We start from the raw sequence: 13,258 nt of genomic DNA, 5'->3' as shown, positions 1-13,258 counted from the left end.
TATTATTTTTTTATATATATATTTTTGATTTCCGTGCTTTTGCAGATTTATCTCCTGAACGTTTCAACTTTATGTTCACTCATCTTTCAACTCGAGATGAGTTCAATTTAACTAACGTTTTCGTCAAGTCGGATTAGTGAAGTTCTAATTGTACATGATAATTTTATTTGTATTACACTATAATAATTAATTAGTGTACATTGTTGTTACGCCAATTATTTTTATGACTCACTGGCGTTTTCGTAAACTTTTTTTTATTAAGATTGTGAGTAATGTAATTAATTTTAGGAACATGGTCCAGGTGGCGGTCAATAAAGCTACACAAATACCAAATAAAAAATTTATTAGCAACTGACGTGTCGCCCTACTTGAGTCCTCGAGGTAGAATGGATGCTATCTTAAGTCTTCAATGGAATCCATTTCACTTTTAGGACTCTGATGCCCTAATGAAGCTGTGCAAAGTAGGACGAAACGTCGGGTTACTAATTAATTTATTTTGCTAAATTTTTTGTACATTTTTGACAGCTTCCCGAACCATCTCTCAAGACTTTTTTTATTGTATTTGTATCTAGTCTTATCGCTGTAATAAAGATTAGGTTGTTGAAAAATTTATATTAGATTATAAAGTGAAAAATATATTACAAAAAACAATTGATATGTTTATTGCTTATCATAGATTCAATGTAAGGAGAAGATAGTCGGGGATGCTGTCAATGGATTAGAAATTAACACAAATATACAAAACATTCTTTAATTGTGCCGACATTGCGATCCTTATTTTAAACTTTCATGTTACAGTGCAGATTTTCCGCTGAGAGTCAGAAACGCCTAAAATTTAGACTGAAACGTCAGTACAAATATAATAATTTCATTTTTACTCCATTTACCGCACACTTTTTTCTTTAAAAAACAATTATAATAATCTGGTCAAATGCGGTTAAAACGTCATGCATACACAACATATATGTGACAGTTGCACATGTATTTATTCAAGCTTAAAACTTGTTCACCTTTACTAAAAATCATTTTATATTAATATAATTTAGCAGTAATATTTTTTTTTATAAATAAAGCGCTCATTTAATTTTTGTTTGTTTTAATAGTAATTAATTAAAGGCTTTGTTAATTAAAAGGTTTGAAGCTGATTCTACCAACCGCAGTAAAAAATCTCTATTCACATTATCTTTAACATAATCCTCCCACCTACGTTTTTGTCAGTCTACACTTTGGACGTTTTTTTTTTTTCAATATCGAATCATCAAATTATCTTACACATAATCACACTATCACTCAAATCACTATTCTTATTAAGAGAGACAGCAGATTAATCGACAAGAGACTGACCTTTGGACTGATGGAGCGGTATAGGGAAGTCCTTCATCACATGTTCCAGGTTGAACTGCGACTGGAAGCTCCAGGTAACACTGCCTCCCACCACCTCGGAGGGCTTCTGGGGTGGAGGCGATCGCAGAGCTCTGAGGTAATCGTTCCGATGGGGGGTGTCGAATGGAAACCAGAGTAAGGTTCTTATAAGCATTGAATCATAGACCATCATGTATGTAATATGACCAATAGTCATGTAACATAGTGTGCATTTATATGTTTCTAGAGCCGGATTAACAACTTAGCAGAAGTACCAAATAAAAAATATTAGGTAGTGAAATTTAGAAACAGCCTTGGGTATCGTTTATAAATGTTTTTTCTATAAAAAATAAATATCTTAAAAATCTTTCAGTGAAATATTGTACACTTAAGTTGTTAAGAGTAGACTTTTTTTATTTAAACAAAATAAATTGTATCCATTTGAATCTGAAACACTCTTTAATAGTCACTTTAATGTCCAACGTTTCGGCCAACCTGATAATCTATTAAATAACAACTTTTATAATACACTCATTATTAAACATTTAAAATAACATTCTTACTAATAAATTAGCAGTTAGTTTATAATAATAATAATATTAATAACGTATTTATTGCTTATAAACAGTGCGGCAATGAAGTCTGGCCAATCAATATTATAGTACAAGAGCCGTAAAGAAAAAAAAGGCAGTTATCTCACCCCAATTTTTTATTACTTTAATGAAAACTATGAATAATTACTAGTCAAAATTGATGAGTCTGCCAAGTATAGCTAGCGGGAATAAAAATGACGGCTGTTTCAATGCTTAAAAAAAAAAAAATATTTTTCATTAGGAGCTCTATATCTTAAAAAATAACAACACTGGAAAACCTAAGAGAACATTATTTAAAGAAGAGTAAATTTTCTGATATATTAGCCCTAAAAGAGCTATTTACGTCCAATAGTTCTCGAGATATAGCTTTTTAAAAAGCAAATTTTTTAAATTTAAAAGCAAAATTTAAAATCACACCGAGTCTTTTCCTAGCTAGTTTTAGATTTTCACAAAAAATTATAAATATCATCAAATGAAATTATTATCATAGGTGCTATAAGAACAAACCAATATTTATGATATTTAAACAAGGGTCGTCCATGGCTCGGATGGTTAGGTCTAGTCCATTGTTCTGAGATCTACAGGCGGCGCCGGTTCGAATCCTGCCTGGGGGCGTTGACTTATTTCATTAAGTATGTGGCGGTTCCAAAAAATAAAAAAATTGACCTCTCACCATGGTTAGGCTAGATTGGTCACCTGTAGATAACTGGGCAATCATCACCTTCGCTGTGGATTGCTTTAAAAAAAAAATAAAGCTTGAAACAGTTACAAAACCTGTAATTAAAAACTTGGCAATTTTTTTTTTTGTGTATAATGTATGTATTTTTAATAATGATGGAAATCTAAAGAGGAACCAACCACTGCCCAATATTGAGGATTCATTTCAGAAAATAAAATATCGCTCCTGGATTTATTCAGTAAATTGACGAAGATCCCCTTGAATTTTATTATTTATTCTTTGCATTACTTAAATTATCATTTATTTCTATCATGCTATGACAGTGGGCCTGATGATTACTCATTTCGATTCGTTCATTGAGGAATAAGGGAAAGCAAGGGAAGAAATGAAAACTCAAAATACAGTAAACAAACAATGCGGGAGGGAAACGCGACTCTGTTCTCCCCAAAGGCGGAACCAATGGCTGCCAATCTTAGGCCACTCTCTTTTCCTCATTGTTTCATCCAGCCTCTGGAGTGACTGTGTCTGGAAAGTGGGTACCTGAGCATTGGCAAGGTGAAGGTGACCAAAAAGAAGGAATATAGCGCCATTTTCGGTCTGCGCCAATGATGGAGAAATCATCAAATTTTTACTTTTAGTAAATATATTCGTTATCTTAAATTATTTACTGATAATGACTCTCCAACGGTCTTACTGCATTTCATTCCTAAGATGCCTCTTCTGTTTAATTATACTCACAATATTTATTGAACCCTAGAATAATGACGTGAATAATATCAAATATGAAAGAATTTGATAATTATCTAAAGGAGAAAACGGTTTTCATACAAACAGTTAAGACCAAACTTGAAATCTGAATTATCCGAAAGCACCCAATCTATTCCGATTCCATTTCTGTTCTCTTTTATCAAGAAACCTATACTAATTTATATAGGGAAAAACATTTTTGTTAATCAACATTTTTTAGTATCTTCAATTTAATTTATTTCAAAATTGACCATCTTTCATTGTTAATAAACAATAACTTGATAAAATATGAGAGGATTTGATAAATAAATTTTTTATATGGTTCTTATGACAATAGTCATTTTATTATCTCAAATCTATATGTAACATATACAGTAAGGGGAGGTATTGTCATCCTCAATGATAAAGAGATAGCTATTTTGAAAGGTATTAGCATCAATTTCATCTCAAAGTAGGTTGTTCAAGTCCGGGAATAGATTCCTTAATTCTCTTTTTTTTGGCTACCTCATTCTTCAAAATCCATCGCGTATTATTTATATGTACGATAATTTTATTTATCCAATCTCGGGGATATGTGGGAGTAAATTAACCAATATACTGCAGAAAGAGGGTCCAGGTGGTGGTAAAGAAAAGTAAAAAAATACAGAAAACCTATAATTAGTAAGCTACGTTTCGCACAACTTTGCAGGTTTCATCAGGGCTGAATGGTGGAAGTGAAAAGATCACCACCTTCTTCCAATCAATACATTATTTTAATGGCAAAAAATATTTTCTGTAGATTTCAGAAAAAGTGTATACGTTCCCAATTTTTCGTTGCCACTTTATACTTTTTTTTCTTCATCTTAACCGATGTTGCAAGGAACTCATATAAATCCAAATCGATAAGTACAAAAAAAAAAATAGAATAAATAAAAATAAAAATAACAAAAAAAAATTAAAAATTAAAAAAAAAAAATTTTTCTTAAAATATGTTTCAATACTTAAAAAAGAGCTCTATATATTAAAAAATAACAACACTGGAAAACCTAAGAGAACATCATTTAAAGAAGAGTAAATTTGCTGAAATATTAGCCCTAAAAGAGCTATTTACGTCCAATAGTTCTCGAGATATAGCGTTTTAAAAAGCAAATTTTTTTAATTTAAAAGCAAAATTTAAAATCACACCGTTCTGAGTCTTTTCCTAGCTAGTTTTAGATTTTCACAAAAAGTTATAAATATCATCAAATGAAATTATTATTATAGGTGCTATAAGAACAAACCAATATTTATGATATTTCATCTTAACCGATGTTGCAAGAAATTCATATAAATCCAAATCGATAAGTACAAAACAAAAAAATGTGAAACGATACAATTGGAGATCTGCTATGATAGCCTCAAGGACACTGGAAGACCCCGTTGCGAAGAGCGGACGTCGATTTGGCAACGGTGAAAGGAAACGCGTTTATGCTCTGATTGGTCTTGCAAGTTAGCCTCTAGAAATACCTCGTATTGATTGGCTCTTCTTGAAGACCATCCACTAGGTGCATTTAATGGACACTAGGATAATTTAATGAAGGCTTCCAGTTCAAGAAGGTCTTTATTTCATTGATAGAACTTCTACTTTCTGTCGTATATTCCTCGAATAGCGTTTGCACGCATCGAAGTTCTGAGAGGGTTAGGAGTGCATTTCAAGTCGATATTCTACGGAGCAGTCTTTAACCAACAAATGGGGACCCTCCAGATTAGAAATGATTCCTTCAAATTGTTTTCTGAATAACAATGCGTAACAAAGAACAGACTAGTAAAATATTTAATTTATTTAGTATTTATAAAGTAGCAAACATTTAAAAGAAAAATCAAACTTTAACAAGAGGTACTATTCTTGAATTTTGACAAGCAAAATGATGAATTACTTAAAAATCTATAAACTGCATCAATTTCTATCAAATTCAGTGATTAACTGCTCAATCTCAGAGGAAAAGTTAATTGAAAATTTTAAAGAATTTACTTTATTTTGATGAAAATACAGGACTTTAATATGGCATATTATATAAATTTATAACTTTTTTCTCAACCATTAATGATATATATTGTTGTGGATCATAAAGTTCAGTCAATAATAAACAACTATATTTTGGCGATATAGATTTGATTGCCTTCATATTTTCTCATTGTTAAATAAATTAAAGATTTTCCTAACTAACTATTAAAAATTAAACTATATTAAAAAAATTGAAATTAATCAAATTTAATTAAATACAAATATTTTTTAATAATTTTACAATTAAATTTATTAATTTTAGTTTAAAAACAATACTTTCACAGCCAACACCGTTTTTAGTGTTTCCTTTGTGCCTCATAACTATTTTTTTTGCCTTGCTACATTTGGACAACTCTAGCGCCCTCTGGATCGAATAAGATAAAATTCTATAAGTAGGATTGTTTTCTCGATAGACTAAGACAATAAAAGCAGGAATAAATTAATATACTCCTGTATCAATTATTTCAAGTTCAGTAAGCTATGAATTTAATTAATTGTATTTCTACTTTTTGTCGTATTTTTCCTAAAACGATGTATCGAAAAGTATTTCGTCTTCTATATTAACATTAATTAATGAAACAAATGAATATGGAATATCGAGATTTTCTCAAGAACAAAGACAGGAAAAAATTTAATGTTATTAAAACAATACAAAACCAAGATACTTTTTACTAGAATAGAAACATCCATCCAAACCCACTTGTTTCTAGCCTTGCTTCCTCTTCCATTCCTGACAATCCTCCGAAGCGCCTTAAAAGAAGATGGACACGAGATCTGCTAATGTTTCTCAAAGTAGAATCAGCACATTTTCATGAAATATTGCTTTTTAAAAAGCTATATCTCGAGAACTAATGGACGTAAATAGCTCTATTATGGCTCATATTCCCGAAAATTTACTCTTCTTTAAATAATATTTTTTTAAATTTTCTAGTATTGTTAGTAGTTTTTATGATATAGAGCTGCGAATGAAAAATTAATGTTTTTTAAGATTTTGAAACAGCCGCTATTTTTTATTTCCCCTACCTATACTTGGCAGACTTATCAGTTTTGACTAGTAATTATACATAGTTTTCATTAAAGTAATCAAAAATTGGTGTAAGGTAACTGCCTTTTTTTCTTCCCGGCTCATATACTATACGGCCTGGGTTTCAGTGGGAAATTTCATTGCCTGAGTTGTGTCGAAGGCCATTCGAGAGCGGTAGGGATGCATGTAAATAACTTTTATAATTATCTAACATGGTTTTAGGAATTTCTGAGATGTTTAATATCTAAATCCCCTTCTCCCTATTCTGTATAAGGGCACCTCCAGCACCCTTTGGATCGCATGTGCTCAAATATTTAGAATTGTTCCCTTGGCATAACAAAGCGCTAGGTTGAATTAAGTTTTTATTTCTGCATTCCCTCCAAGTTATGTTAGAGGTTTGAAATTTTTTTTTTAGTGTTAGTGCCTTTTTATCTATTCTCCAATCCTTTCTTTATGTTTTTTTGATGAAATAATAAATCACTTCTAGCAAACAGGAGGTAAAATATGGAGTATAGCTGAGTTTTTTTATTTTTTTCTTAATGCATTTTTATTGTACTTTCATTTGTTGTATCAAGCCTTTGTAGGCTTGCAGAAAACTTGAAAATTGGGCCGAAACCTCAGTGTCCATTAAATCCTGTTATTTTATTTTTTATTTGACCATTGATTATTCCGGACATAGTACTGTAAAATGGTTATAGATATTTTTTTATTTATTTATTAAGATTTACAACTATACATAAAATACAACAAGTAAATTTGAAGTAAGATCATAATGGTATGATACAGGCATGTAGAGGAACTTCCCATTGGTAGCACTCTAAAACTGTTCATATTAACATACAAAATGATACATTTGTTCTTGAAACTTGATAAGGATAACGATTGCTGAGTTCGCTCAAAGACAAAGTCTATAATGGAAATAATAAAAAAATTAACTGCTATTGTAATGACAAGCATTAGAACTAGACTGCATTATAAGCGCATGTGCAATGGAGGGAAAGGCGAGGCTTTCACAAAAGTGGCTTTAGAAGAGCCGTTATTGAATTTAATCTGCTCTTACCCCATTTGCAATTATGCCATTAATGTTCGAGGCAAAGGATAATTACAGTCGGGGGAAAGTTAATTAAATTTTTTAACGACATTTCCGTGTATCAAAGAAATTACCAGACTATTGTCATAGTATATTGTATTGTTCTTATTTTTTTAATAATTATTAATTATTTAAATTATAAAATGTTGCTCGTTACTATGGTCATTATGTTTTTATTTGGTTGCTATGGAAACATCACATAATTAGCACGTATGACTATACAATTTTATTTACTCAATATTATCACAAAATTAAATTGAAAACCAGATGTATTTAAAATTGTTTTAGGAAAATTTCGGAATATCTAACTATGAAGAAAGCATTTTCAATTTAACATTTAACAACAATAATCTTAACTTCATTTAAATATTAAAAACATATGAAATAATGAACATTATAATTGTTATTAAATATTTGTGGTAGAGTCTTTATTGTAGCTCACAACTGGTTGTGTTGGTTTCTTCTAGTAATTGTTCATAATTTATGTTCCACATAACAAATAGATAAAATCTTTTTAACTATATTTATTAGTTTATATTTAATCTATACAATTTCTTATTTTTTAAATACTTGTCCAGCTGCCTATATAGGTGGAACTAAGCAATTGTTGGGTGATAAGAAGCAAGGAGAAGGATCCCAATAAAACAGCACTAGTACAGGATGCAGCTAAAACCGACACATATTTGATTTTGATAACACCATAATTTTATATAAAGAAAAAAATATGTTCAGAAGAAAAATAATTGAATATATTTATATATGAGAGAATATCAATTATAGAATAAATTTTACAACAGATACAAGGAATTCAAACCAACACTAGGCAGAGATTCTAAGCCAAATAAATTTATTAAAAACATGGGTAAAATATTATGTTACTATTTACAATTAACTTTAATATGAATTTTAATAATAAAATAAATAAAAATTTAGAACAAAGTGCAATTTGAAATAAATTAATTATAAGCCTGAGTGTACGGAAGCTTAAAAATAGTTTGTTGATAAAATAGTTATGAGTGTTAAATTATCTAAAATTAAAAGTTTTAACAATTAATGAATTTGCGACGAAATAGGTACCTAGGCATAAGCTTACTAATAACTAATTTGATTCTCTATTAATTTATCGTTTTTAAATAATTGGATATGAGATGTAAATTTATATTTAAGCTATGTAAAATTATTAATAATAATGTTGTTAGAATTGTTACAAATGAATGTATAATTAAAGTTGTTAATTGCTAGGTTGTCCTTGAGGATGGCCGAATGGCCGAAACGTTGCACTGTCGATGATATAATAAAGTGTTGGTGAAAACTTAACATGGATACCAGCAGATTTATTTAAACAATATATTTATTTGTTTTTAATTATTTTACTACTGATTCGATTTTATTTCTATATTTCTATTTATGGATAATTTCTTTTAATATGCATTGCAATTGCGTAACGGATTAACGAAGGAATAAAATTATAAAAAAAATAATACTTATATTTATTTCTGTTATAGTTACTAATTGTTTAAAAAAAGAAAATTTGTTTGTTGTTAATTATGTTAGTGTTGATATATCGAATCATGGATTGATAAGTATGGTGTGTGTTTTAGCAGCCTGACGTATTTGGGCATCATTGCCGATTAAAGCATTTCTCTCTCGAATTTAAAGTTCTAAAGAGGGTCAAATTATAGCTTGGCATAACATGACTAATGTTAAAGAGAAACTCTGGAGCTAGTTTAATTCTATTAAAAAAAAGATACATTGTAGCTTCCTGATCTACCGACATATGTTAAGTCTTATTTGCCGTTCGTAGCTCACATGGTTAGGCTAAGCTCTATCGTTCTGAGACCTGCGGGCGGCGCCGGTTCGAATGGCGTTGAATTTTTTAATTGAGTGGTGGTTTCACAAAATGCAATACATGACCCCCCACCATGGTTAGAATAGTATTGGATAGTATACATGAGGCCAAGAGAAGCCCTGCAATGTGGGGCGAAATGTTGGCTCATATTAAATAGTTTTATTTCTATCTGAGTTTTTTCTTTGACCACTCCCGAACCTATTAAAAGGAAGATTTTAATAAAAAATGTATAAAAACAAGACAAAAAAACACGTTTCAATAAATCCAGTGAAATCGAAATATCGATAATTGTTCTCTGAATTCGATTCCTACCCTGTGATAAAGGAATCAACCAGATGGAAGATAAATTAATATCATATACTGTATTATTACAGCGAGGTAATTTCTCCCTGAGGTAGGTAATAAATAAACTTACCTGGACCCAGGCTGTGCTCATGGTAGCCGTGGTACTGACCACTCTCTCAGCCTTGACCTATACAGTACTGTGGGAACCCAGAGAGATTAATGCCCAATATTAATATTTAATTGTATGATCACATACGCAGATAACACTCTGGTAGTAAATTTACTACCCAATAATTGCAAATTCGTGTATTGTATGTTTCAGTATTAATACCCATTTGATTTACTGATTAAGAAACTGTAATAATGACAACTTGCAAATAATTACATTATTGTAAATATTTGCTAATTATAATAAAATTCAGAGTCCTAGAGCTGCTGGTGTTTAATATATATTCATTTAAGACCTACTGCAACAAAATACACTTTATTGATTACTTTTGATGTTGGAACAATAATTCTAAATTCATTTTTTTTATTTATTGATAAATATTACAAATTCCTAAAACCTTGGGAAATAAGTTATAGCGATAAATAATCGCATTTATACCAAATTATTAAAAAATAAATAAATAAATAAATAAATAGAAAAAAATTACATATAAACAAATAAAATCTTTATATGTAGATAAACAGAGAGATAAATAAAATGGCCATAATCAAACTATGCACATGGAGAAATAGGAATAAAATGAACATACCTAGGATAAAATAAAATAATTAAAATTTCGAACTAATATAACATTAAGAAACATAATAAAATAAGTACTGATATCATTTATACTATTGTGAACAATATTACAATAAGGTGCATCAGGCAGCTAAGAGTAGGAGCATATCAAACTACGCCACGGAAGCAAAACCATCACTTGGGACGCAAACGAACTCTGTCCATTCTGCAAAAAATATTTCTATAATAGTATAGTAGTAGTGTACCACATCCTCCTACATTGTCCAACCTTTAAAGAAATTAGACAATATATCTTAAAGCCACTCATATTCTGGGGAGCTTACGACTTGGAAAACATTGAAGATATATTGAACATTGATAGTGAAGCCAAATTGAACAGACTATATATTTATATTGCAACAATATGTAATAAGTTTAATTTTGTAAGTGACATATAAATTCTATTATGTAAATTGTTTTCGAAGCCAATTAATATCTTTACTTATGTTACGCTTGCGTTTATTTAAAAGAACTCTCATTATATAATATAATGGAGTAATGAATATTATGTTAATAGTTGTGTATTATCCAGTCTGTTTTTTTTTGTTTATTGTTTTGTTATAGAGAACTTGTTTCATCTTTTGTTTATTCTTTTTGTAATGGAGTACTAGACTCAGGTTTTGTTTTATAATTGTATATTGTGTTATGAATTTGTACAAGATTTTGTCTTTCACAAATAAAATCAAATCTAATCTATTGTGAACAATATTTACACTCTCGACCTGAGGATCACTGAGCCCACTCTATGAGGGGTAGAGCAGGGCTCTTTGAGATCCCAGCGCAGCCCTCATTGTAAGGAGCCAGAGGAGGCTGAGTGAGCGCTAAGGCCGCAAACACTCTTAACACTTCAAAATGAAGAAAGAGAACAAAGAATTCTAGCGATTTATCAGCGGATTCTTTGACTCGTTGTAATTGAGGATTTTCGTAATTTTAGAAAAGAAGAATCAGAAAAAGATAACTCCATGTAATGTTTGTTTTCCTAATTGTGAAAACAGTGGCTAATGGAAAAGTTATTTCTTGGGCAAAGACAATTTGTACGGTTCCGCACGGCTTCTTGTTCACAGCAAGCACTTTCGCAATGACCCTCCCCCGAACGGGAGTTGTATTGTGTCTTCTATTGTCAGTATTGGGCTATTGTTCCATTATCAATATAATTAAAACATTTCTTTATTTCTTGAATTATTTAAAAGTATAATTTATTTTGATTTCATAAATATGAAAAAATTAATATCAAATTAATTATTTCAAATCTTCAAATGGAATGTCATATCTTCTATACAATATCATTTTATATAATAAAAATAGCCATACGGACGAATGGTAAGAGGAGTCACCACAATAACAAGATTTCTGTTGAGGAAGTTGATGCATCACCTCAGCAACCTTATGCCTTCTATTTCGAGGTGGTCTCACAAAATGAAAACACGACCTCTTGCCCTGGAGAAAATAGTTTGGTCATTTGTAGGATTAATAACCTCTCTCCCATACGGGAGGATGTTCAGGAAGGAGATATTACAAAAGATGTAAGAGGTTATTATCATCAGGCGCTTACCTTTTGATTTATTTTATATTTTAGGCTTTCTACAATATTAGGATATAGTTATATGTTTTCGGAGGTGCTGAGTTAGAATGATGCTGAAGTACAAGGGTGCACCCAGGATCAAAACTAAGGGGCAATCAATAGACAATTGGGGGGGGGGGGCAATCCATAGTCATGGGGAGGGTTAAGGCATAACAATCAGGCTGTGATATTTCAGCATGGAAATGGAAAATAAAGCCAACATTTTAAGAACATTTATAATATATATAATTGTCACAGTCCTTTATAAGTTATTGCAATCCGTATTTGCTTTAAAACATATATCTTTTATTAAATTACTAATTGTTTTTCTCTCCTGGGGAGGCACCTATCCCCTCTTACCCCCCCCCCCCCCTGGGTACGCCCATGCTCACGTGTCATAACTATATCTAGAAAACGTGTTTTCGTGGAAGTGCATTTTTGTTGTTATACTTTTGAATTCAGCCGAAACCTTCACAATTTCGAAGCATGATAAGGAATTGTATTGATACTACTTTTATTTTGCACGTTTTGGATTTGCTGCACGAATCTGCACAATGTTGAAGATTTTGTGTAAGAGATTGTACTTGTGTTCCTTTTTTTGAAGTTTTAACTTTGAAGTCAAGGTTTAAATTAGAAAAATGGCTTATGATTCATGAAAAATCAAATAAAGAATATCATGAAACTAATAATTCGTACTAACTAAATGATTCATGATTCAAGCTAAATTATTTATATTCTGACTACTCCTTGTTTAGAGCAGTAACGCCATCTCCCAGAGGTCAATAACAACTAAGATCTCTGTTTTAGCCTACGGTCACTGTACAATTAAATTTATAATCATAAATTATATCGATATAAAAATAAATTAATTATTGCATTATCGGGATAAGTTCATCTTCGATTTTTATTGCAAATACTAAAATCATTAAAGAGGTGTAGATAGTTGACCGTAGATTAATGATTGGAGAAGTTTGTCGGGGGGTGCGGTCAGCAAAGAACAACATAAATAAACAAAACCATATTTATTTATTTTATGCCGACGTTTCAACCTGAGTTTCAGGTCTTCATCAGGGCTGTAGAACAAAAAAGATAACAACAACATTTAGAGCAACATACAATTGAAAAGGAATAGTATACAAACAAATTTGGAATTATACAAAAAAAACGTAAGTCTCCTTTCTCGTTCTCATATTTGTTACATTATTCTTTTCCTTTCTCCATATACTACCTTTTCCTATTGTATATAGTTATGTATATA

This window comes from Halyomorpha halys, unplaced genomic scaffold (assembly GCF_000696795.3).
Source record: "Halyomorpha halys isolate HHAL.00 unplaced genomic scaffold, Hhal_1.1 Scaffold60.1, whole genome shotgun sequence".
In the NCBI taxonomy this organism is placed as follows: domain Eukaryota; kingdom Metazoa; phylum Arthropoda; class Insecta; order Hemiptera; family Pentatomidae; genus Halyomorpha; species Halyomorpha halys.
Note: the sequence above shows the minus strand (reverse complement) of the source record.